The 26,963-nt window shown below is 42.4% G+C and overlaps 1 protein-coding gene across 10 annotated transcripts in view; it reads left to right on the forward strand.

Annotated features, from left to right (window-relative positions):
• Nucleotides 1–473: 473 nt before the first annotated feature.
• ANKRD6 (ankyrin repeat domain 6) overlaps nucleotides 474–26,963 on the forward strand; it is a 71,939-nt gene continuing 45,449 nt past the window's right edge. For 2 of the 10 annotated variants that reach the window (XM_083730179.1, XM_083730187.1), the window contains exon 1: nucleotides 474–813. The gene's annotated coding sequence lies outside the window, so the exon portion shown is untranslated. Of the gene's footprint in view, nucleotides 814–13,761; nucleotides 13,865–15,456; nucleotides 15,525–26,963 lie in introns of those variants that run through there. The other 8 variants (XM_083730185.1, XM_083730186.1, XM_083730188.1 and 5 more) reach the window with 8 other exon arrangements.

The following is a 26,963-nucleotide window of genomic DNA, read 5'->3' on the forward strand; positions in this document are numbered from 1 at the left end:
CCACTTCTGCCACCACCAGAATGCACCCTCTCACTGGAATGCTTCCTGGGATGGAGAAGATGAGCCACAACACCTTGCAGGATGCCTTTACTTTCACCCAGTTTTGGGGTGAGCGGAACACCGTCTGTGTGTTCCGGTGGCAGCAGAAGTGGTGGTGGGGAGAGTGGTGTTTGACCTGTGTAAGCATTTTTTGCATATTCAAGGCAATCACTGAGTGATTTCTTTTTTTCCCCTTAAATTTGTGCTGCTCCTTTTGCCACATCTGTTTTCCTACACAGAAAGTCAACCGCCAGATCCTAAGCGTGATTTTTTTTTTTTTTATTTTACTGAGAAGCAAGTCTCACGGCGTTCCATGGGACATATATTGTGATGAAAAAAATTAGGACACGCGAGTCAAGGAGGGTCAGACGAATTCCGGACCGTGGCCGCTAGATGTCGCTCACCAACGCCCATCTCGACCTCTTGACTCCGCTCTCTGAGCAGCAGATCTTTTTCACTTTGGGCTGTTTCCAGGTACGGCCGCTAGATGGCAATGCCGGAGCGGATGGTGAACGCAGAAGCCTCCCCCGCCCCACGCCGGAGAGCAAAGTTACCTGCGGCGTGCATTGGAGCAGGATTTCGTAGTAACTTTGCAAACCCTTTTCACGAGGGTGGAGCAAGGGAGGACCAAGCCTAGCGCTCCTACGAGGGGCAGCTGGAGCGGCAGAAATTCCCCCACCTCCCCGCTTCCTACAAGCCCATCGTTTTGCACGGTTTGTTCGTCCGCCGAGCTGGGATGTGCGTAGCAGGGCGCCCTGGGAGAGAAGAGAAAAGGTAGGTATTTAAAATATACATATATGCATTGCATTGAGCGGGGAGGGGAGGGTTATCCCTGCATACAAGACAGGGTTCTGCAGCCAAATCTCCTTCTCTTGCACCGTGTCTACATTTTGTAAACAAGCAGAAGGAGGGGGAAATCTATGAAAACAAGAGCTATCTGTAAGGAACTCCTCTGTTTCTCTCTCTATTTCTCCCCACCCCCAGCTCCGGTTTCTGTGATTGTTTGGCCACTGCAAGTGTTGCCTCTTCCTCTCTCGCCCCTCCTCCTAATCTCAGAACCTTCCAGGGCTCAGGTCTGAGCCAGCGTTAAACCATAACACTGCCTGGATATACCAATGCACACCCTGGCTTATGTAGGAAGGCGAGAAAAAAACAAAGAAAGAAAAAAGCCAGACGGGAGTCTAAGCATAGCCAGAGTGCCGCCGCCTTCTCCTTACCAATCAGAGAAGCAGCAACAGCTGGCCCAGGTCACACCTGAGATTAGGAGACTCAATTTACAGCGGGGGGGGGGGGCAGAAGCAAACGGGAGTGGGTCAATAAATGTGTCTCTTACCTTTGCACTGTAGTTAAACACATGCAAAAGTTACAGGTTCTACTTTCTCTCTTCTTCATTCCCCCCATCCAACCAGGATTAATTTAATTACAGCCCAAGGACTCATTCTAGCCAGACAGAAGCACTTGAGAACCCAAAGCAAAAGCTAGTGAGGGTTGTGGCTGAGGGGACACAGCCCAGGAAGAGAGGCCTGGGTGGCTGCATTTGGCTCCTGAGCCCGGCTTCCAAACTTGATGTGGAAAATCTAAATGGCCACCGTAGGAGTAATTCTCCTGGAAGCCTCATTGAAATAAATGGGAGCTGTGCATGTGCAAGATATTCAGCTCATGGTCATTTCAGTGCGATTTGTGAAGGGACTTTTCCTGGTGGATTCTGCCCACGCAATAGTCACCTCTCTCTTGTCTCTCACTAATTAATGGCACTCCAAGTCTGCTACCCCTACTTGCCTCATGGTAAGCCCTGCTGTCAACACCTCTCATTTCCAGAATCCCGTCACCTTGATTTATTTAAGAAGAAAACACATCTCATATTACATACCGTATTTTTTGCCCCATAGGACGCACCGGCCCATAGGACGCACCAAAAATTTATTCCCCCCCCAGGCGCTTGTAGGGTCGGCAGCGGGGAGAAGCGCTCTTCTCCCCGCCGCCCGCCTGCAGACCAGGTCCGGGGACAGCGGGAAGACGCGCTGCACCTCCCAGCTGTCCCCGGAGCTTGCGGGGCTGGCGGTGAGGAGAAGCACGTGTCTCCCCGCCGTCAGCCTCCAAACTACATCGGGAGACAGCGGGATGGCGGCGTTCCACCTCCCCGCTGTCCCCCGACCTTGTGGGGCTGGCACTGCGGCTCTCCTGAAGCCTGGAGAGCGAGAGGGGTCGTTGCGCACCGACCCCTCTCGTTCTCCAGGCTTCAGCGAAAGCCTGCATTCGCCCCATAGGACGCACACACATTTCCCCTTCATTTTTGGAGGGGAAAAAGTGCGTCCTATAGGGTGAAAAATACGATACTTTCTCTAAACAATAGGTGCTTCAGTGGAGGGTATTATGATGTGTACAGTGGTGCCTCGCAAGACGAAATTAATTCGTTCCGCAAGTTTTTTCGTCTTGCGAGTTTTTCGTCTTGCGAAGCACGGTTTCCCATAGGAATGCATTAAAAATCAATTAATGCGTTCCTATGGAAACCGCCTTCAGACCAGGTCTGGGACAGTCTGTCCCCCGACCTCTTCTGAAGGCTGAGGGGGGGGGACAAGGGCTTTTCTTCCTACCCCCAGCATTTTAAAAAACCCCGGGACAGCATTTTAAAATGCTGGCGGGCGGCAGCATTTAAAAATCGCCCCGGGACAGTGGAGGACTTCAGTGGAGGTCCTGGAACTCTTCTGTAGGCGGGCGGGGGGCAAAAGTCTTTGCTCCCCTCCACCTGCCTTCAAAAGCCGTCCGCTCTCCCGAGAAGGCAGGCACGGGGGAGCAAAGACTTTCGCCCCCCGCCCGCCTTCAGAAGAGGTCCAGGACCTCTTCTGAAGGCGGGCGGGGGGCAAAGGTCTTTGCTCCCCCGTGCCTGCCTTCCCGGGAGAGCGGAAAGTCTTTGCTCCCCCCCTTCAAAAGCAGTCCGGGACAGAGGAGAAACACGCTGCGTTTCTCCGCTCTCCCGGGAAGGCAGGCAGGGGGAAGCAAAGACTTTCACCCCCCGCCCGCCTTCAGAAGAGGTCCTGGACCTCTTCTGAAGGCCGGCGGGGGAGCAAAAGTCTTTGCTCCCCCTGCCTGCCTTCAAAAGCCGTCCAGGATAGCGGGAAGTGCTTCCCTGCTATCCTGGACTGCTTTTAAAATGCTGGCGGTGGGGAGCAAAGCCTTTCGGCCCCCGCCGGCCTTCCTGGACCTCTTCTGAAGGCCGGAGGGGGGGAAGGCTTTGCTCCCCACCGCCAGCATTTAAAAGAGGTCCCCGGAGATTTCCCTATGGGCTTTCTTCTTGCGAAGCAAGCCCATAGGGAAATTCGTCTTGCGAAGTGCCTCAAAAAACGGAAAACCCTTTCGTCTTGCGGGTTTTTCGTCTTGCGAGGCATTCGTCTTGCGGGGCACCACTGTATCCCAAATGTAAGTTGTCAGGCGTTGACTGCCTCACATGTGGTTTCCCTTCTGCCCCCCATGTATAAATGCACTGGGATCAAATAATCTACATTTTTGGAAGTTTATGAAGGTTTCTTAATTGTGAAATTAACCATATGCTATTCACCAACAGTCTCTCTCTTTTATTTTAAATACTTTTTAAAAAACCTGCATTCATTCCAATTATAGGTAGACTTGTCACAACCAGTTCTCATTAGAGACAAGTAAGAATGAAGACAGAATCTGTTAAACAAAAACTTGCATTGAGCAAGTTTATTATTATAATTTGGGTCTTTTACAACACACTTTGCAAATTTATTGCAAACACTGAATTAAAACGCTACTTTTATGCTTTTACATATGCAGAAAAATGGGATTAAAGTATTTTAAAACAAGCTATGTAAAGGGAAAGGGACTCCTGACCGTTAGGTCCAGTCACAGGTGACTCTGGGGTTGCGGCGCTCATCTCGTTTTATTGGCCAAGGGAGCCGGCGTACAGCTTCCGGGTCATGTGGCCTGCATGACTAAGCAGCTTCTGGCGAACCAGAGCAGCGCATGGAAACGCCGGAGCGGTACCTATTTATCCACTTGCACTTCGTGCTTTCGAACTGCTAGGTTGGCAGGAATAGGGACCGCGCAATGGGAGCTCACCCCGTCGCGGAGATTCGAACCGCCGACCTTCTGATCAGCAAGCCCTATGCTCTGTGGTTTAACCCACAGTGCCACCCACGTCCCTTCAAAATAAGCTATAGTGGTTGTTAAATATAGTAAGCTGTTACCTATATTTTATGGTGTTTTTATACGTATATAACACACTTGGGTAATTGTGTAATTTTAGTGATTGACTGTGTTGGCCAAAGACAGTTACGAGAAAATAAAATTAACTGTTGGGTGGGAGACTTCCTATAAGGAAGTGGAAGCTTTGGCAGAAAGTTACTGTTTGAATAGTTAATGCTGATTTGTGTGCATTTCAGTATTCCATTTGCAAAGTATAACACCTTGCAAATACAGTGTATTAAAATATGACCAGATATTATCTGTTTCCATAGCTGTATAAAGAATAAAGCTTCCTTTCTTTTATGAATTGGAAATTGCAACTAAGCGCAATAGTTAGCATGGCCAGTCCCTGTCTTGCAGCTGTGCCACAACAGCTCTGCATATATCCATTTCATACACCAGATGTTTTAACAATCATCCCCCCCCATCCCCCTGTTCAATATTGGCGGAATATTTTCACAGCCACACCGAACGTATTCCCATAAACTTTAACAAATGTGTGTTGAATCAGCCTCTGCTTTGGCAGTGATGGCTTTCTTTGTGCAACTTAACTTTCAATGCAAGTTTTCTCCATGATTATGTATGGTTGGTGACCATTACCTGCAAATTCAGAAAGTCCTGATCTTCTCCACTGCCTGCCGTGAAGCACGTAGCAGCCTAGTCAAGAGGGCAGGATCTCCTACCTCTAAAATGCAGTTATCTATGCATTCCAAAACAGTGCCTGTCATCTTCTTATTGAAGAGATGAGTTGCAGTTTGCTTCAGGCACTTTAGAACAGGGCTGGGCTTAGTCCTCTATCTTTTAAGCTTTGTGTTGAGTATTAAAGTAACACAAAGTACAAAGCTTGATGAATATTCAGGTAGATGTAGAACATCTAAATCTATAAAAAACGATAGCATATTCTTGAAGCACTCAGCTCGAAACAGAACATAAAGAGTGATAGAAAAACGGTGTCCTAGCTAATGTGATTATATGCTTGTACAAGATATACCATTTGTAGATTTATTACTTAGGTGCACAGAAGTCATGCCATAATTCAGTACGGGACTGAACACTCAAGTTACTTTCATATGCAGTGAAACATATAGCAGGGGTGGATTGCAAAAAAGAGGAGGAGAATGTGTGGCACTAACTTACATTTCAGGCCTCTGTTTTTGTACCAAAAACATCCATATTAGATTACTAGTATTGTGTCTCTTGTATTATTGGCATCCCCTTGAGGCAAAATTTAAACCTAGGATGAGTTGCGACTTGAAAAGGAACGCAAATCTTGGTGCTAGAATCTGTTTCTTAGTTGTTATCTGTTTAATTCTTTAAAATGTTTCTTACTCTCTTTTAATGCTTGAGTTAATGATGATCTATCAAAATATCTGTTCAATGCATCTATTGTTTTTAGTTTTTTTAAAAATTGTGACAGTCAAAAGGAAGTAGCAAACTGCTATTATGCATAGCATAATACCAAAACAAAACAAAAATTCCTTCCAGTAGCACCTTAAAGACCAACTAAGTCAGTTCTTGGTATGAGCTTTCGTGTGCATGCACACTTCTTCAGATACACTGAAACAGAAGTTTCCAGACCCTTCTATATAGTGAGAAGGTGGGGAGGGGTATTACTCAGAAGGGTGGTGGGAATGGGTGGTTGGCAGATAGCTGTGATGAGCCTGTTGACGACTCTTAACTACTGCAATAGGTCTTACAGGGAGAAGCAAGGGGTGAAAAGGTGAAAAATGGCTTTGTCATGTATAATGAGATAAGAATCCAAGGTCTTTGTTCAGGCCAGGTTTCTCCATGGTTTTAAGTTTGGTGATAAGTTGTAATTCAGCAGCTTCTCTTTCCAGTCTATTTCTGAAATTCCTTTGTAGTAAAACAGCTACTTTGAGATCTTGTATAGAATGTCCTGGGAGATTGAAGTGTTCTCCTACTGGTTTCTCTGTCTTGTGATTCCTGATGTCCGATTTATGTCCGTTTATTCTTTGGCGTAAGGTCTGGCCTGTTTGTCCAATATAGAGAGCTGAAGGACACTGTTGGCATTTGATGGCATACACAATGTTAGACGATGAGCAATTAAATAGTCCCGAGATGGTATGTGTGATGTTGTTGGGGCCAGTAATGGTGTTGTCCGGGTGTATGTGGCAGCAAAGTTGGCATCTGGGTTTATTGCAGGCTCTGGTGCCAGTGTCCGTGTTAGGTCTGGTTGTAGTATTATTGTGGGTTAGGAGTTGTTTAAGACTGGGTGGCTGTCTGTAGGCAATGAAAGGTCTTCCTCCCAGAGCTTGAGAAAGAGAACTGTCATTGTCCAGGAGAGGTTGTAGATCTCTGATGATATGTTGTACTGTTTTAATACCAGTAATTAATAATTTCTCATGCCTCCCTCACCTGATGAGAGCAGTAATCATGCCACCTTAGAATTAATACATTCGGTGTATATGTATAATCAGTTGAATTTTACCTAACATCTGTAGGCTGATTTGCATACATCTCTAGATGTGTTCCTATGGAGTGCCAAATTTGTGTCAAATCCCCCACCCTCTGCATTGAGACCGACACCAATTTGTCCCATGCAGATAGCAGAAGAGCATAATTAAATTCTTGAGTTTTTGGCATGTATTATAGTTTCTGCATAGTTATTTCTATCCCAGGTCCATCAATAGCAAGACACATTGGAAGGTTTGATGTGCCCACTTAGAAAGTCAGCATTTGTTTCTTTTCAAAATAGCAGACTGTAATCTAATTATTCTTCCTTTAGTTGATATAATCCCACACTCCGTTGCCCATTTCTTCATTTGTGCTAATAGGGCATTGAAAATAAAGCATTCTTCTCTTTCAAAATTGTCACATTGTCATTCTGCTTCGTTGTAAAGGGGGGACTCTTTGTATGTGTTGTTGTTGATGATGATGATAAGCAACTGGCGGTGTAAGGGATCTAGTTTTAAAACAAGATGAAATAAACTGAAGGATGCAAGATATTTTTACACTCAACATTTCTGCACATTTCATTGTTATTTGCATAAACTAAGTATGCAAGGATTGAATTTAATGTATGGGAAAGAAAATGCTATTCTCTGAAGTAGGTAGGTTGGTTGGTAGTAATGTAATGCTCATGACAAGCAATGCCCGTGTTTGTTTCCTAAATTCTGTTTGTCCCTGAGTTATCATGCTTCCTGCAATAAAATATATCATATAGATGCTTGATCCTCAATCCTCAGAATTAAAGCTCAGAATGCCATCCGACCTTAGGTTTTGCCTTACGTATGTAAGATACAAAACAAAGGTTTTACTGTATTAAAGTGTTACAGGCCTGGTGAAGAGAGTTGATACTGTTCTCTTCCCCACTTTACAGTCAGTGTTAGAAACTGAGTTATGAAAGCTAGGAGATAATTGTCACCTTAAACATAGGTTATGGGCACAACAACAGAATGTCTAGGCGCACTTTTGTATAATGAATACAAAGCTGAAAATGAATGAACTGCAGCTAAAATATTATGTTTACTTTTCACATGGTCTAGTCCTTCTCGTGCCCAACCCCCTAATATTCTTAAGAAGGTCTCTTCTCCAGTCTTCAGAGCGTAGCTGGAAGTGGGAAGGCAGAAAAAGGTCCTCCTTTCCTTCCACTCTGCAGTTTTAATCTGAAATCTTAGGTGCAGTACTGCGCCCAGAGCTCAGAAACTGCTCGCCCTAATGAAATTCCCTGTTGCAAAATGCACCTAGAATGATGGGAGTTTCGAACACTGTTTGCAGTGCTTTTTCTGTATTTTAAACTTTATAGAACTTTTTTTTTGTATGCTTCCATTAGAGGATTCTGAAAACAAGCATAAATTTGCAGTTACTGTCGGTTCAGTGTGTTATGTTGTACAGTACAGTACTTTGATAACTTTCTAGAATGAAGTTTTGTGTGTCGTTATTTAATGACTGAATTACAAGGTAGTTACGTCACAGGGAAGCTTGAACTCTTGTAGTTTGTTGATTTCCTTTCTGCTAAAATTGTCAGTGGCAAAAATGTGTTATAAGTAATGACAACATTATTATTTACGTATATTGCAGGGCTTCCTTTAATACCTGGCATCTAGAGGATTTTAAGAATGATGAATAGTGAGTGTGCAGAGCGAAACTACTGTTAAGACAGGTTAAGCTTCAGTGAATTTGTTTGAAGGGCACAATAGGAATTAACTGTGTTAGCTGTGTTACACAAGGCTTGTAGCAGGCGTAATTCTTCAAAACCTTTTCTGTCAGCAAGACCAATCATTGTTCATGCGTTTGAACTGTTTCCGGAAATAACTACACAACCTCCCTCCTACTCCCTTTAAACTGACCTTTCTGAGTGTACAGAATATTTCCTGTGAAAGTATTCTAATAATTGTGATCACAAAAAAGTTCTAGAATTGGGGGTCTAAACTATGTTTGTTTTAAGAGAAGAGTAAAATTTACTCACCATCAAAAAGACACAGACATTTTAAATTAAGGAATGGACCTACTCTTGCAGCATGTAAATAGTAAACATATTTCCTCTTTCATGTAAAATAATGTGCTTTTACATTCTAAATCTTAGCTTCTGGCAACTGTCCTCTTCTGAAACCTACTTTGAGTTGTAGAGCACAATTTTGTGAATGTTCCAACGAAAGTGAAACAAGTAGTATTGGAGCATAATACTGCTGTCTTCTGCTTGTAAATTTTAACCATTTAAGCCTGTTGCAGAACCCCACCCTATGTATGCTGACCTAAAAATGAGGGACTTCCCCTCCTCTTTGGTCTTGCTAATTTTGAGGTCTTCTCATACTGATACAGTTGCTGACGACTCTGGGGTTGCGCCGCTCATCTCGCTTTATTGGCCGAGGGAGCCGGCGTACAGCTTCCGGGTCATGTGGCCAGCATGACTAAGCCACTTCTGGCGAACCAGAGCAGTGCACAGAAACGCCGTTTACCTTCCTGCCGGAGCGGTACCTATTTATCTACTTGCACTTGACGTGCTTTCAAACCGCTGGGTTGACAGGAGCAGGGACTGAGCAATGGTCTGATACAGAAACAAGTGCCCTAATGCCTGTCCCCAGTTTTGCATATTCCCTACAACTTTGTGTCCCCTTTCCTAGCTTATCCTTACAAGTTTATGCCATTCTTTCTCAACTTGAATGAAAGCAGTTTGCCCAGTGCCCATGCTTCTGATTTGTGGGTTCTCTCTACATAAGAGCGTTCTTAATTTGTGATAAAGTAAGACCAGGTTTATAATTCCTCTGGCTTTTGCAAACAAACAAACAAAAAACAACCCCTACTTCCAGAAGCCAGATACAAATAGTGTGTTTGTGTGGGGAGAGGGGAGGCAGAGGAACAAAGAACAAAATGCCAACAGTGCCTTGGAATGAAGGACATTATCTGTGAAGGATCTTGTAAAACCAGATCTTTTCACCAAGATACTAAATCTTCATTCCTGAGCCCTTTTGCTGCCTTCTTCTGACACAGGGTGTAAGTGGATGTTAATAGTATTCTTGTGACCCTTTATGACCTCTTTGAATCTGCCCCCAAGCGCTAGCTGTCTTCTGGTGGAGAGCAAAGTGGGAGAGGTTTAAAGCTACAGTTACTGAGATGTTGCTATGTTAATGTCTCACCACCATCAGAGTTGAGGCAGTCACTCAGGGAAAAGGGAATACAGTCCCCAAAGAGGTCCACATGGTGCCTTCTTTGCTGTGTGTTAAGGGTCAGGGTTAGGAACTTTTAGGTGCTAATCATTACTGAACAATCACTTGATTTTTATCTAATGAAAACTTGCATAAGGGGAACTTAGCTTTTCCTGCTTTAATGTGTCACTGTGTGGTGTTTATTTTATTTTGCTGTTCAATTTGATATTTGCATTTAAAATATATGCTTGTTTTATCAATATTTGTTTAAGAAAATTTTGCTTATAATTGAAAAGTCCAATATAAATTTAAAACCAGCTATATAAAATAAAGTACTGTATAATAAGCGATAAGGTGTGTGTTTTCAGATCACCCTTTGCATGAGTAGTCACAGCATGCCCAGCTGCATTTTAGGCTTTTTGGTTGTAGTGGTCTTATGGTCCTCCATTTGTTGTTGTTGTTGTTGTTTACATTTGTATATCACCCTATATCCACATCTCAGGGTAGTTCACAACATAAAATCACAAAATAAAAACATGAAGTACATAATGAAAATAAAAACAAGAACAACCCAATAATCCCCCAAGTTTACAACATGGGCTGAAGTCTGGGAGTTGTATCTTTCAGCCCTGATTATGCTTCAAGTAATGACCCAAATAAGGATATTTGGCGCGAAAAAGTGTTGATAGTATTAATTATATGATTCCAACAAAGATATTGTTTATATTCTTTGCAGCCTGTTTTGCATACAGCACATAGTTAACATAGAAAAACATGTGCAAGGGAAAGAGGAAGTACAGTGGGCAACCAAAGTTTATAACAATAAATGCTAATTTATGCCAAAAGCTTCATAGAGATTTATTTGTTTTGAAGCAGTTTTGTTTGTCTACTGCAGTAGTATGGAAGGGAGCCCTTAATCTGTCAATTAAGCAAGCTTGCAAATATATTTTCCTTGCTTTAGTTTAAAGGAACATGCAGCCCATGGGTTGACCAGTATAATAAATTATGAAGTTGTTAAGAGCAATCTTACAATGAGGTCAGCATGCAAAGGGCATGGGCATTCTAGCCAAAGTCATGCAGGCTCCATTGGTTTCAGTGGGAACGACTTGAGTACACTCATAACTCTCACTCAAATCAGTGGGCTGCAAAGTGCTGAAATTTGGCTGGCTAAACAAACCTTGTGATGCAATTCAGCACTTTTCCCATTGCTTTCTATTTGTTCTGACATATTATCCTCTACTGCCACATATTGAGATTGCTGTCCATTTTGGGGTCTTTTATTATTTTCATCTCATGGAAAACATTACTCATAACAAACTATATACAGTGGTACCTCGGGTTACATACGCTTCAGGTTACATACGCTTCAGGTTACAGACTCCGCTAACCCAGAAATAGTACCTCAGGTTAAGAACTTTGCTTCAGGATGAGAACAGAAATAGTGCTCCGGTGGCCCCATGGGAGGCCCCATTAGCTAAAGTGGTGCTTCAGGTTAAGAACAGTTTCAGGTTAAGAACAGCCCTCCTGAATGAATTAAGTACTTAACCCAAGGTACCACTGTATTTTAATCATTCTGAATTGATTAGTGATAGCTCTTGTTTCTAAGATTTGCCAGATACCGGTGGTCATTTGTATAGCTTTTCCACCAAATCCAACTCGCCTACAGAATCCACATTTAAAACAAGTTTTATTTGAAACCCCCACTATTGAAGATCTGTGATGTGTATCTTGGAGATGTGTTTTCCTTATGGCTCAAAATTCTAGACCCACCCCCACCCCCCAAAATTTAGATGGCTGTCTAAACAAAACCACACAAACCTATCTTATTACATCACCTCCAGCCCGTTAAAGGGGAGGGAAACATGTTCTCTTCTAGAAGGATCTCTAGCTGTCCCATTTCTGGAACATTAGTCTAGCATATGTTACAAACAGGATCCTTAGCAGATCTTGCCAGGTCTGCTTAACAAAGAAACTGATCTGACCGTTTTAGTAATCACCCTTTTTTGCAGATCCCATTTTAGGGCTATAAAACCATAGAATTTGAGGGGACCCCAAAACCCCATTTAGTCTAATCCCAATCTTATTGCACTGATAAGACAAGCCTCATTTGTTCTTTGTAACAGTAAATCTCAATGTATAACAAACAAACAACTTTCCACAACATATGATAGCTTGTAATCTAAAGCACTCAGTCACTTCCCAAGTGTTAACAACTGTGTTAACTTCAGTGAAATGAAAGTTAGTAGGTTAACCATGAGAAGAGGGTTCTGTGGATGTGAAATAAGAGTATTCTTTATTGGCTTTATTTTAAAAAAAGCATTTATAGAAATGCTCGTACCATAATATACAGTGAGTAGTTGGCACAACCACCTTACAATCACACTTCTCATGATGCAACCAAAGTTGTGAGCTGGCAACTTCCTTATTCAGCTCACAATTTGGGGGTCAGTCTGTTGCATATTGGTGCAGGCTTTTCCCCATTTATGTCCACACATTTCCCATCCATCTCTGCACTGGATTTTGGAATGTTTGTGACACGCTCCCCCACCTCTCTGAGTGCTGTTATCTAAAACTTCTAATGCAAGTGTTATTTAGACATCATTGGCAAGTGTACATTCAGTCCTGGGTCCATTAATTCTCTATATTTGCTCCTGCTGATGGTAGGATCCTTTGCCCTGATGTTTAGTTTCTTTCTAATCCCACCCAGGGGGCTGGGGAGGAAGTCCTGTTGTGCAAGCAGATCTCATTCCACTCATGCATACCCCACTTAAGAGTACGTTGAGTTTCCACCCCATATTTCCAACACTCGAATAGGGCAGTTGCAAGATCATCATGCATTAAGGCCAATTTTTCATCACTGCCATCTTTTTAAACAGGTCAGGGTGGCGCTGTGGGTTAAACCACAGAGCCTAGGACTTGCTGATCAGAAGGTCAGCGGTTTGAATCCCCGTGACGGGGTGAGCTCCCATTGCTCGGTCCCAGCTCCTGCCAACCTAGCAGTTCGAAAGCATGTCAAATTGCAAGTAGATAAATAGGTACCGCTCTGGCGGGAAGGTAAACGGCGTTTCCATGCGCTGCTCTGGTTCGCCAGAAGCAGCTTAGTCATGCTGGCTACATGACCTGGAAGCTGTACGCTGGCTCCCTCGGCCAATAAAGCGAGATGAGCGCCGCAACCCCAGAGTCAGTCACGACTGGACCTAATGGTCAGAGGTCCCTTTACCTTTACCTGCGGTTCTTCAGGTGTTGCTGGACTCCAGCTCCCATCCATCCTAGCCGGCATGAACAAGGGACTATGATGATGGGAATTGTAGTCCAAAAACACCTGAAGGGTTGCAAATACCCCACCTGTTTTTTAACAGAATAGACAGTTTCACCCCTAGACCCACCAAAAGGGTCTTCGGGATGTTTCCTCTTGCTACACACCCACATTCTCTTTCCACCTGAGACTGTGCCCTGCTACCATTAGAATGTAAAATTCAAGAGTTTGTAATCCAAATGCATTTTTTGGGAATGTGTTAGTGTGTGTGTTGGGGAACAGAAAAGGTTCACTGAAAGATTCAAAGTCCTGCTCTTGGAAATATTGCAGATTTAAGTTGCAGAGTATCAAAAGAATAATTATGATGTGGCCCTTTAAAGAGCATTTGTATATCTTTTTGTATATTCCTGGTCATAACCAGAGATAGAGTAATCCTGGGGAATAATAGCATCTGGTCTGCAATACAATAGAGGAGGGGGCTGTGAACAACTGTCTAAGCAGCACACTAATTCCAGGACCAAAGGCTTTTCCCCACTGGACCCTAATTCTTTAGAACCTGATGGGCCTTTGGGGAGTCCTCTATTGACATGTAAATTGGCCTGCCCTATTATTGCCAGTGGTAGGCACACTGCTGTTTATCCCAGCTGTCCCTGTGTTGGGTGTCTGTTTGTTGCTTGGTCTTCAACGCCTAAATATGTTTTGCAAACACATGGCTGAGAGGATCCACTGTTTCCCAGAGCGTGGCAACATGTCTCATGTGAGTTAGGAGGCTTTTTTTTTATTCATGTGTTCGTAATAAATATTCGGTACAGTTCTAGGCACAGGCAGCCAGAAAGCAATACAACGTTTGCATTTAAATATTTGGAATATTTTGCTATCTAAGCTCCAGGAAGAGCTGCTAAAAGCCTTGAGGGGTAATTGAAGGTTCTTTCCTCTTTAAACAATGGGCCCTATTATCTTTTCCAGTGGGAGAGCCTGTGTAGACTTACACAGAGTTGGTAAACTAACAAAAGATCCTAGTCTTGTCTCTGTTGCTGCTTTGGTTTAAATTAAAACCCATTAAGTTATTGTGGTTTAGCAGAAGGTGTTACTTTGTGTTTCAGCAATTACATTAGGTGACTGCAAATTTGTTTTATAATACCAACTCATCTTTTTAAAAAGTTGACTGTCGTTATTATCCTAGCATATAATTATTTATAATATTTGCTTTTTACAAGGTTTGCAACGCTGACTAGAGAATGTGAAAGTAGATACATTTCTGTAGGGGCCAAGCAAGTTGAAATGGTTTTTAAAACCTATGATATTTATTGAGGCATATTGATAAGCAGTTAAAATGTTTTAAGAAAAATATCTTAAATTTTGAAGCCATGTGTGAAAACTTATATGCTTCTGGCTTCCTTATTGGCAGAATGTGGAGGACCAGCCGTTACCCTTAGGGTGTTGAGAAAGCAAGGAAGAGACTAATTGAAATGTAACAGATTTATTATGTGCAAAACACACATACTGTACTAATATATTGAGAAGTGGGTTTTTAAACATGTATGCAACCTGTGGATTTAAACTAATGCCTATGAAAAGCAGATTAGTTAAAATATGGGAGTACAAGGTCAGACTTTAGTAAAGTCTATTTTTTAATGATACAAGAACTAATACGTTGTGTATATAAAAATGTTTTATTATACAATTTTCTGGTTAATGAAAAATCTATCTTCAGTTCCTTAGAACTAAGGCTGAGATTCTAAGAATCACTTTGCTCCCCTCAAAGGCTTAAAAAAAACCCTCCAAACAAAATTGAAACAAGAATCCAAAGTGAACCAGCTTTGTCACTTATTTTGTACCAATATTATAAGAAGCAGTAAGGAAACCTAAAATGCTTATTTTTCCGGTTTTGCTGCCTTGAGGAAGCATTCAAAAAGAGACAACTTTCAAGCTAATCATTTTGATTTAATTGAATACTGTAACAGAGATAATAATAGTTAAAATGTGAAAAGATACTTTCCTCTGAGCTTTGAAACACGGTGGAAAGTTAATGAGGCAGAAGACTCCAGACAGAGTGCTCCAGATGGTCAAGGCAGTAGAGAGAAAGAAGGCTAGTCTGTGATAGACTGAAAGGGAAGGAGTATCTGAGCAAAGAGGCATTTTTTTATGAGACAGCCTGGAGCAAATCCGCAGAAGATTAAAAATCAAGAAGATAAATACTGAGCTCAGTCTGGAAACTGAGCCAGTGGATCTGCTAATTGAGGAGGTGAACTGGGTAAAAAAATAAACAATGCAAGATACCTTGCAGGATTCTTATAGCCCATTTGTAATGGCTCAAGGCTTATTCACATGTTATGCTTCTGTTAACAGGTAGGTACCAATTGCCTGGAAGTACCTTAGAGGCGGTTCATGTTCTGCTTTTTAAACCCGGTACAAAGGTACAGTTTCTGAATGGCAAAGCACATGCATGGTAGCATCTGCTGCGAGTGATGGTACACCTGCTTTTAAATGTCAGGGTTTTCCCTGTAATAAACCTGGAAGAAAGACAAGGTTTGGGAGTGCAAACGGTGGTCTCTTCTGTGAAGCCTCAGCAGCAGGGATGATGGGTACCAAAGCCAGCCCTGCTCCCCCCTCTGAATTTCTGCAATTTCTCCAGTTAAATAATCCATATATATTCATAATTTAACGTTTATAATAACTATAGCAGGGCAACCTTAATAGCTAAAAACATGCTTTATTTTTTCATGAAACCCAACTTTTTAAGGAAGCTGAATTCTGCTCCCAGTGCTTTATCTTTGCATGTGTGGAACTGTGGCATATGCACAACTAGTTCTGAGCATATGAGAAAGGAATTATGTGTGGCATATGTATGCATTTCCTGTGCTTTCAACAGGAAAACATTCATGTTTGTATTTTCAAAAAAATAAATGTCCTGGATATTCAGATTATCTTCGCCATTTTACTAGATGTCAGTTCCCCCTCTTTGGGGGGCTGCTTTGCAGGCGGTATCCGGGTCTTGCAGTGACCCGGCAGTGGGGGAGTGACACAGCCCTGCATCACTGGGATGCCCAGTCGCGTCACGCCCCCCCAGCTGACTAGTTGGGTTAGCCAGGGGGCGTGGCTATATCCGTTTAAATAGCGGCGCAGCTGGAGAACAGTCTCCTTCGCCTCCTTTTGTCAGATCTCCCAGCCTACCCACCCTCTTTTCTTGCGTTGATTGATTATGGCCTTGCTATGACTAATGTCGGTCGCCTGGTTGTTGGGGCCAGGTAGGAATTTTTCCACTTGGCAAATTGGCACCAGCCATTTGATTTTCACCTACCTAGTAGCAATCGCCACAGCTTTCTAAGGTTAGGCTTTGGGTAAGCTTTATTATGGGAGGGGAGGTTGTAGCCTCTGCCTGCCCCTCCTCATTAAGGGTATCCCATTAAAGGGATCTGGGGGTGTGGTTCCTGTCCGAAGCCTGGGCGTGGGCTAGGGCCATGCCAGGACCCCAACAGTGACCCTGGGGGAGCTCTTAATTGATGTATATCATAGGGCTCCCCCTTCTGGTGGTTGACCCTTATGAGACTTCCTGAAGATGGGCAGGAGTCAGGATATATTCTTGCTTCACCCAATTGTTTAAGCCAAACCTCTCACATCTGTAACCAATAAAGTTGTGCCTAATTCACCCCATTAACTCAATATACTTGTGTTTGTGTTGTTGTTTTTTCCAGAGGGAACTGTGGGGCCCGGGGCCTCTCCACGCAATTAATTCCAGTGGTTTTCTTTTCAGAGTTCTTTTAAGTGTTTATTGTGATTGATTGACAACACTAATACTGGGAGATTAAAAACAGTTGGCTGCAGTTTGATGCAGTTTTTTCCCCTATGAAAGAGGACTGTATAAATTGAGTGGAAGCTTCAGGGGTTGGGGCATGCAAGTTGAAATGCATATAGTTTTATTTAATCTCTTTAATGGGTTGTTTCATTGACTTGCATAGTTGCTGTTGTTGTTTTTAAAAAACCTTAGCCCTGGTAAACAAATATTAAGACAAGAGTTCCATTATTTCTCAACTTTTAATTTCACTCCAATTATGTTGTGATAGACAGACATAACTGATCAGTCTCTGCACAAACTGTTTTACTGTCAGGATGATAAAACATCATGTCAGAAACATGGGTAGGATTGCAGAGCCATCTTAGCCTGGAGATGGTGCTTGCGGTTTTAAAAGTGAAAAGGCACTTAGTGAGCGTGAAGCTATTGTTCCATTGCTTTCTTCACTCATTCTTCTTCCCTGACTGCTGTCAGGCAAAACTAGTTTGCTATACCCTGCAGGTAGGAGAGGGGGATCAAGGGAACGGTGGTTGCGGTTTCTTTGAGCTTATGTAGTTAGACAGTCACCCGTACCCAGCTAAGGAAGTAACATAAATGAGTAAATGTACCCATATTACTGGATTTTGATATGATCAGATTTTCACTAAGGACACCAGGATTCAAACACCTGCAGAGCTGTGAAGCTCACTGAAAGACCTTTGACCAGTCAATGTCAATCCATTTGAGCCATCCAGTGTGGTTGTTATGAAGCCTGAGTTCCTTGGAGGAAGGTTGAGGTCACACGTTTTAAATTAACATATATGGATTCAGAAGTGCATCTAAGCCAACTTGCGATGTGTTGCTTTGTATGGGATCTACATTCTGTGCCTGACTAGAACTTGACTGAGACCACTATTTGCAGGAGAAGAACTAGCAACCCTAAACAAGCAATACTGTAGAACTGTGGCCTGGCTCTTTGGCGGTATGATAACGATAAGGAGCTGTACATATCAGCCACTTCTACCTCTTGGGTAGTATTCTGCTTCTGGAAGTGCTCACTTGTCTCTCTAGAGTTTGGATACCAGCACCACCAGCACCACTTGGATCGTTTTCGTTTGGTGAGTTCCTGTTGCTCTGTCCCAGCTTCTGCCAACCTAGCAGTTTGAAAGGATGCCAGTGCAAGTAGATAAATAGGTACTGCTGTGGCAGGAAGGTAAACAGCATTTCCAGGCACTCTGGCCCTCGTTCACGGTCCTCTTGTGTGTCAGTAGCGATTTAGTCCTTCTGGCCACATGACCCGGAAAGCTGTCTGTGGACAAACGCCGGCTCCCTTGGCCTGAAAAGCAAGATGAGTGCTGCACCCCATACTCACTTTTGACTGGACTTAACCGTCCAGGGATCCTTTACCTTTACCTTTTACCATCTGAAGATGTGCTAAGAATGAACCTTCATTTAATAGATATGCTTTGGAAATGTGCTTTGGCATTTTTCTATATTTAGGACCAAACTGGAATGGTGAGGGCAACCATCTTTATTCATGCGCATGCCCTTGCTGACATATAACATAAGAGTTGGTGGGGCAGTCTTAATTTTTTCACTAAAGACGATTTGTGGGTAAGGGGAACTGAAGCGTCCTCTCCATGGTCTGCCACCACAGGCGCTTCTCTCAAAACTGAGGAAAACAAATATGGGTGCAGTTGTAGTTTGTCCCTCAGTATGTATTGAAAGTTCACTATGTGAACTTTCACATAGTTCATCTTTCAGATCTCTTCCTCCCCATGTTATTGTGTAGGTATTCATAGCCTGTAATGTGTGAGCTGCTGTGAACTGTTAGGCAAGGATCCTTCCTTTAATTTAATAGACTTGTATGCACAATATAGTCTTCTTGATGGTTAAACATGATTATAGAAGTGGGCCTTTTTCATGTTCCCACAGATAGCATATATGGGGATGATGATCCCAATGTCCATTAATGCTTGTAAAACAAATTAGGTTGGCTTTATTTGGAATCAGCCTACACTGGGCCATCAGAATCTTCCAATACACTTTGGAAAGAGCAGAGAGCCATGTCTTCTACCACATTTTTAATGATTACAACTTCGTGTACAAAAGAGTGACTAAATTTAGTTCAGGTAATTAGCCTGCTAGAATTATTTAATTGCTTGGTCAGCAGCTTTTCCCTAGAGATGCGGATGTCCGTGTGCTCTCTCACTTGAATTCCTAATTGTTTCCAGAGCCTCTAGCACAATTTACAATATCCATGGCGCACTCCAGGATGTGCTCATGCTTTGGACCCAGTCAGGATGTAGTATTCATTTCTGATTAATCACCCGGGAAGGAAAGAGTGTGGCTCCAAATTAATTATTTCCACAGTTCCATGGCACCCTGAACTAACATTCCCCATGCCTTTGTTCATACAGCCAGAGCTTAATTTGTGCCAAGGTTCATCCCCAGGATGTGCTTTCAGCAACAGGACTTGGCCTTGTAAGCATGTGAAGTACTAATAAAGAGGGCTGTGCGCGTGCGCGTGCCAAGTGGTTTTCCTTCTGGCCACCTCAAAGCATGCAATTGGTGACTCTTACTTGTAAGTAAGAAAGAGATATTTATTCAGACAAGTGACAATACAGGCTCAGCAGCAGGCACAGAACTCCGGAGTCATGGTTCGAGAGCAGGGAAAGGAAGTTCACAACTGGAGGGAAGTGACAAAAGATGTCCCACAACTTTCCACAAGCCACCCATCAAGCTTTTAAAGACGAGATATGGCTTGTTCAGTCACAAACCTCGCTTATTTTGTGGGAATGGCAGGATTGCAAACACATGTTCCATCAGGGTGGGTGGGTCTGCCTCCATCTGTGAAGGTGGCACCTGATTCTAGGCAACGAGACTGCACCCTCCTGTACAGGCTCCAGTTCAGTCATCGCCTCCGTCACTTCTGCCTCCTCCTGGGCTAATCAAAGCCAGTCTTCCCCCAACAGGTGCCCTTCAGTTGTTTTGGACTATAGATCCCATAAGCCCTAGCCAGCATGGTCTGTGCTCTGAGATGATGGGAGCACTAGTCTTAAATATTTGGTGGGTACCACGTTGGGGAAGACTGCTCCACTCAGTCATAACATCTTTCTCACAAGAGAGTTCTCACTGGATCAGCATCCTTCAGCCATTTTGAAAGTTCCTACTTCTGAAATATGTCCATTTCCGCATCTTTAACTGGTGACTGCTTTGGATATAAGCAAAATCACCAAATATGATTTTATAATGTGGATAGAGAAATGACTACATTCTGCCATATTCAGTGCTTATATGGATATTGGAAATAGGTTAAAGCCTTTCTTCATCTATATATAATTGTTCAAGGAAGCCAGATGGCTAAGGATTAATTTATAATATACTTTTGACTTTTTTTAAGGAAGGAAGGAGGGGTAATTGTTTCTCCTGGGGATTAAAAGACATTTCATTTATAGTCTGATCATTAACCATTTGAAAAGTGAAACGTGAACAGGAGTCCACCAACTGTTTTCTCTCAAGCAAACTACAGCTCTGTTTATATATATGGGATTGCTCAATAATTATACCACACAAGTAATTTGTGACTGTTGTCCATCATGTCATTTCATAGCTCCATAGATTCAGGACTCAGGAGATACCATGCTGTTGTTGTTTACTGGTGTTACCTTGATTTACAAGCTGATACAAGATGTTGTTTTCTTCACTGGTCTGCAGCATTAAGCTGTCCAGATTGCCTATTACGTAGATTAATTTAAGTCTGCCAGTGGATGTTAAGTATGGTCTTTGTTTCCACTGGGTGCTAGTTTGCTTGGGGTAAAAAAATACATAAAATAAGGACTAGAAATAGAATATTGATATATGCTAGTATCTGTAAGCAAATGGAACCTCTGTGTCAGGGGTCAGCCGTGGACCGTGGACTCAGATCATGTGGTGGGCCAGACTATATTTTTTCTATATTTTCTATATTTTTCTATGCCCCACAAATAATCCAGAGATGCATTTTAAATAAAAGGACACATTCTACTCATGTAAAAACACGCTGATTCCCGGACCGTCCGCGGGCCAAATTGAGAAGGCAGTCGGGCCGCATCTGGCCCCTGGGCCTTAGGTTGCCTACCCCTGCTCTATGTAAAGAGGCGCTATACATTTAAAAAGTGATGCTGGAGACACACACATAGGAGAACTGCTGCTTTCGTGCCCTAATTGGAAGCTTCCCAGAGGTACCTGGCTGGTCATTGTCAGAAGGAGAAGATTAGATTAAATCAGGAATAGGAACCTGTGGCCTTTCAGATGTTATGAGACTCCTGTCAGCCCCAGCCAGCATGACCAATGGTCTGGGATTATGAGACCTGCAATCCAATAACACCTGGAGGGCCACAGGTTGACCATCTCTGCACTAGATTGACTTTGGCTCTGCTTTGTTCTAGCAAGGCTTTTCTTACATTCCTATCTACAGTGTTCCTCTAACAGCCCACTTCAGACTAGGACATCCCTTACCCTTATCTTACTTTAATGCTGAGTGCATCTGATCACATGGACAGTTTTCTTGCCAGCAATGGATATTCCTGGAGGTGATGAATCAAGTGGTATGGAATCTCTCCCCTGCATTCTAGAGAATTCTCTGGATACTATGCAGGTGAAATAAAGTTAGAATTGGTCCTAAAACAAACTGTTTTGGAATTTTGAGATTAACATCTGTATCATACATTCAAAATACTTTTATACCACTTCAACAATCACTGCTCCCGCCAAAGAATCCTGGGAAATATAGTTTGTTAAGGGTGCTGACCTCACAGACTTTGAATTCTGAGCACTCTTCAACACACTATTCCCAGATTCATCCATGGCAGTTAAAGTGGCACAAGAGCGCTTTAAACGCATGGTGTGAATATGTCTCAACAGAATTGGAACTGTAAGAAATTGAGAGAGTTCAGGGGGTATCTTACCCAGCTTCTGCCATGATTTATTTGTTGTCTGAGGGTTTAACCAATGTGAGATGGAAACTGCATTTATTGATAAAACCAAAGGAAACCTTTAGCAAGACCAACAACAGTTGCGACTGCATGATTAGAGTTTGGCTGCAGTCCTGAATCTTCTGAAGCTGTTGATCCATAGCTATTAACTTTTCCCTGTTCTTGCGAGGAATCCTATTCGGAATAAGGGAATTTCCCTTTAAAAAAAGGGAAACGTTGGCAGCTATGTGTTGTTCCCATTCAGTAGATTTAAGCAGTCTGTGTGTAGGGTTGCCACCACCTGTCTGTCCTTGCGCTGACAGTGCTTTCCATTTTTAACACTATCTTTAACTGCTTTGCCAGTGGGCAGTTCATTTCCTTCCACAACCTGACCTGTTAAGTTTTGCACAAAGGGCTCACTGACATTTGGTCAGTGTCTCTCGCATGATAAATCCTATTTGCTTGGCTGTGAGCATATGTATTCATTTGTACTTGGCATCTGGTTCTCTTTGCCACTTTAATTTTTGCAGCAGATGCTAATACAGGACTGTTGTTATTGAATGTACGCAAGGTTTGCTGATGCACTCTATTTTTTTCCGGCAAATCCTCCTGCTCTGTTTCTCCCACCAACCTATTTTTGCAGGTGGCAGGAGAGAGACACTTCCTGCTCTCAAACTTTTTATTCAAAACATCCGGTGCATCCAGCGACCCCAAGAAGAAGTTTTTGAATAAAGGTTAGAAAAAAAGGGAAGAATCTTATTTCTTTCGGGCTGCGTTGGGATCACCATTAAAAATCTTTGTTTTATACGCCCCAGAAAGCTCTGAGGCACATTGGCAGGATGTGGCAGTTTTTGCTCACTGTGAGTGAGCACTGAAGAGAGACTTGACAGCAGGACTGAGGGACCAATTCTCATTTTACTCCTTTCCTCCCAAAACTGTTTACATCCAAGTTTGTCTTCATATAATAACTGCTATAAAATGTTTCACAACTTGTGGCTAGACCTAGTTTCTTCTCACCTTCCTATTCTTTTTTTAATGGTTTTGCAGTGTCTTTTAGGTAGTAAGCCTATGAATAGGGACTTCCTTGTTTTTGATCTGTGTACAGTGCTTAGTAAAGGTTAGAATCATAGAATTGTAGGCTAGTCCAACCCCTTGCAATGCAGGAATCTGCAATGCATCTAACCTCTGCTTAAAAACCACCAATGAGGGAGACTCCACAACCTCCTGAGGGAGGCCATTCCAATGCTGAACAGCCCTTACGGTCAGAAAGATCTTCCTGATGGTTCATGGGAAACTCCTTTCTTGTAACTTGAAGCCATTGGTTAAGTCCTACTCTGCAGAGCAGGAGAAAACAGCCCTTTAGATATTTGAAGATGGCCATCATATCTCCTCTCAGTCTCCCCCTTTCAGGCTAAACATACCCAGCTCCTTCAACCGTTCCTCATAAGGCTTGGCTTTATAAATTATTATTGTGATTAGGATGATGATAATCCATGCCCTAGTTTAATCATTCAAAGATGGTTATCTCCTTCTGTTATAAAAAAAAATCAAATACCTCCTATGGCATGGACAGCTAAAGCAGAATGCTCTGTATATATATCAGGCAGATTTGAGGCTTAATTGTTCTTTGTGGGATTAACTTTTTTTCTTTTATTGGAAACTTTATGCATTTATTTAAAGATTCTTAATGTCCTAACCTTATAAGCACCTAAGCTTTAATTTTGCACATGAGAAGAAAATTCTGACCCTAATAAAGCAGAGTACAGAAACCACTCAATATCTCCTTATCTTTGAACTACCAGAGCTTGTTTGAACATTTCCCTTGAATCTTCAAAAGGAGCTTATATCAAAAGGCACTTATTTGAATAGCTAAGGTCCTCCTAGCCAAATGCCATGGGTTTCATGCCTTTATTCTTCTCTCTTTCCCCCTTCTTTTTCATGGGTCTGTTTTTCTCATTCATACTTAAAACACTTCAGGAAGTTACTAACTGTACAGTGTGTGATAGAACATTTAATTTTAAACATATGGTAGTCTTGAACTTGTTCATCCCAAATCCATATTTCATGCAAGTAAAGATCCTTATGCAATCAATTAACAAGCTTAGGTGTATCTCATAAACTCATAGAATTGTAAAGTTGCAAGGGACCCCGAGGTTCATCAGGCCCACCCCACTGCAATGCAGGAATCTCAACATGCGGTTGGACATCCAGTTTGAAAGCACACCAGATCCTGCTTAGCTTTGCAACTGTGAAATTATGGTTAAATAATGGAGGTTTCACAGTGCTTACCTCTTCCAACTGCTTATTAGTTGTCCAGTAAATGTACAAACATACCAACACCTTGTCTGTTTTTTTTTAAACAGACAAAAAACCTTTTATTATAAGAAATAAACAATATTCCAAAATAGCACGTACTGCACAAACACACCTAAACCGTATTGCCATACATAACAGTGCATGATGATATCAAAACCCAGGTGCAGGTATTATATTTTTGTATTTCTCTGACATTTAGATAATTTTGGGGGCTATCCTTAAAAGTAGCATCTTACCAACACAGGACTCATGTCTTTTTAAATGTATGTATGATGCACAGTCCCAAATCAGATTTCATTACAGTGGTACCTCGGGTTAAGTACTTAATTCGTTCCGGAGGCCCGTTCTTAACCTGAAACTGTTCTTAACCTGAAGCACCACTTTAGCTAATGGGGCCTCCTGCTGCCGTTGCGCCACTGGAGCACGATTTCTGTTCTCATCCTGAAGCAAATTTCTTAACCCGAGGTACTATTTCTGGGTTAGCAGAGTCTGTAACCTGAAGCGTATGTAACCCGAGGTACCACTGTATTTCTAAGTTGGGTTGAATTCTAGCCTTGTTGCACTAAAGTTTACTGAGTAAACAGAAGCTGGTTTACCTTTGTCTGTAATGTGCAAATTGAAAACGGAACACGATTTAAATTCACAAACATACAAATCAATTTCAATAATTTTAGACTGCAGTTGTATACGTATATACCTTGGAGTCAGCTTGATCTTATACAGTCTTGAGTAAACATGTAGACTTCCACTGTTAGTTTTTTTGAATATTACGTACTTCTATTTCAAAAGTGGGTAATCTTTACTATGGACCAGGATACATGCCAGTAAGTTGCTGTTCTATATATTTTGAGAAAGCTGGTAAACAGTGCTAACTGGGTGCATTTAGTAAGCCAACGGAATTGATGCATACGGTAATTTGTTCAAACCATTGTGTAATTGCAATTAAAATGCTATCTCTGTCTTAAAAAAACCCCCTTCCATGTTGTATTTTTGGATGAAAGACCACAGCATCATGAATGCACATTTGCTTTCTGTAGTTACCATTTGTTAATTGTATTTGCACAGTTACTAATCTAGGTACTGTTTATACATTAATGCCACTTAAAATTTTGCAGTGGAGATTACGCAGTGTGGTGCAAAGGTCTTCAGAAAAAAAATATTGTGTGAGGATGGGTACATATCAGATATCATTGTATTTGAAAAGCCTAGTAGGCCTGCAGGCCATGTCAATGGTGCACATTGTTATTGGCAAAAGGCATGAATTACAGATCTCCACAGCAAAGGCAGAAACGGTGAACTTGCTTGGGTTGACAAAGACAAGTTTCTTCAGCTTGTATTGACCCTTTCTTTCCCTGGGGAAAAAAAAACAATCTGTGCACCCCCCCTCTTATGCTAAGTAGTCTGCCAGTAGGGTTGGCAGGGATCCAGTGCCAATGTCTGACTGGTGTCAAACACCTGCTTCAGTTCGTTTCCTCATTTGTGTAGAGGCGGGGAAATCACCCTAATAAGCAGAGATGCATATATTAAGAAATGAGAACACAGAAAGACTGGAAGGGTCAGAACAAAAAATAAACTGTCAGAGAACCCTGGGCCTTCAGGGGGTTTGTTAGGCCCTATCTTGTCTGTGTCTGCCCTAAAATCCTATTCATGAGCAGCCATCCATTCAAAATGTGGATATGAAACTAGAAATTCAGAACTCCATCCACCAGAAACAGAGGGTGATTCAGGAATATGGCTTTGCTTCAGCTGCCATGAAAATAGAGGTTATATTGTGCAGGCACTTTTCATCCTTGCCCTGATTGTTAACTGTAATATATGGAGATGAAAGGTAATGTGCTGTAGGGGTGTGGGAAAAAGGCAGAGGGATTTCTTAATCTGGTTGATGTAGGAAGTGGGTGTCTATAAGGCTTGTTGGAAACCAAGATTCTAAACCAGGCTTCCTCAGCCTCGGCCCTCCAGATGTTTTTGGCCTACATGAACTCCCATGATCCCTAGCTAGCAGGACCAGTGGTCAGGGATATGGGAATTGTAGTCTCAAAACATCTGGAGGGCTGAGGTTGAGGAAACCTGTTCTAAACAATAAAGAGCAAGTTCCTGACTGGCAAAGTTCATCTTTTCTTGGCTACCTGGGCTGAAAGGGGTCAACTGCAACCTTCCCAGGAAAAAAAACAACCAACCTGGAATTAACCACACAAGAAAGACACTGACTTTATCCATTCAACATGGTAAGCCAAACTATTATTGGTACCATGCAAATGTGCAGGCTCCCAGAAAGGAGCTTGCTTTTTTTCTGGTCCTTTGGGCTGCTGCATCACCCTTGAACCAAGGTTTGGCTTAGCATGTAATCCAAACACTGGCCCATGGCTAAGCTCTCTCTTTGCTAATTTATGAGCTACAGTGAAGAACAAACCATAGCTATAGCTCATGGTTAGAGAAGAGAAAGCACAAGCCCAGTTCGGGTGGTATCCTAATCCAAACCTTAGCATGGTGTTGTAGTCTGTTAATTATTTATTTCATAAAATCTATTTACTGCTTGATTGTAGAAAAAAACCCTTAAAATGATTGATTATGAATTGGTGTTTAATAAGTTTGAGTTGAGGAGGAGATGGGAGGAGGGAGAGAAAAGAGGCAGAAAGAAATACATGCTGAAAATGTGACTGGAATAAGCACTATCTCCTTAAGCATTACAGTCATACCTCATGTTATGTTTGCTTCAGGTTGAGCGTTTTCAGGTTGCGTCCCATTGTGAACCAGAAGTACGAGAAAGGGTTACTTCTAGGTTTCACCGCTCACACATGCGCAGACGCGCAAAA

This window comes from Podarcis gaigeae (assembly GCF_964106915.1).
Source record: "Podarcis gaigeae genome assembly, chromosome: 3".
Lineage (NCBI taxonomy): Eukaryota > Metazoa > Chordata > Lepidosauria > Squamata > Lacertidae > Podarcis > Podarcis gaigeae.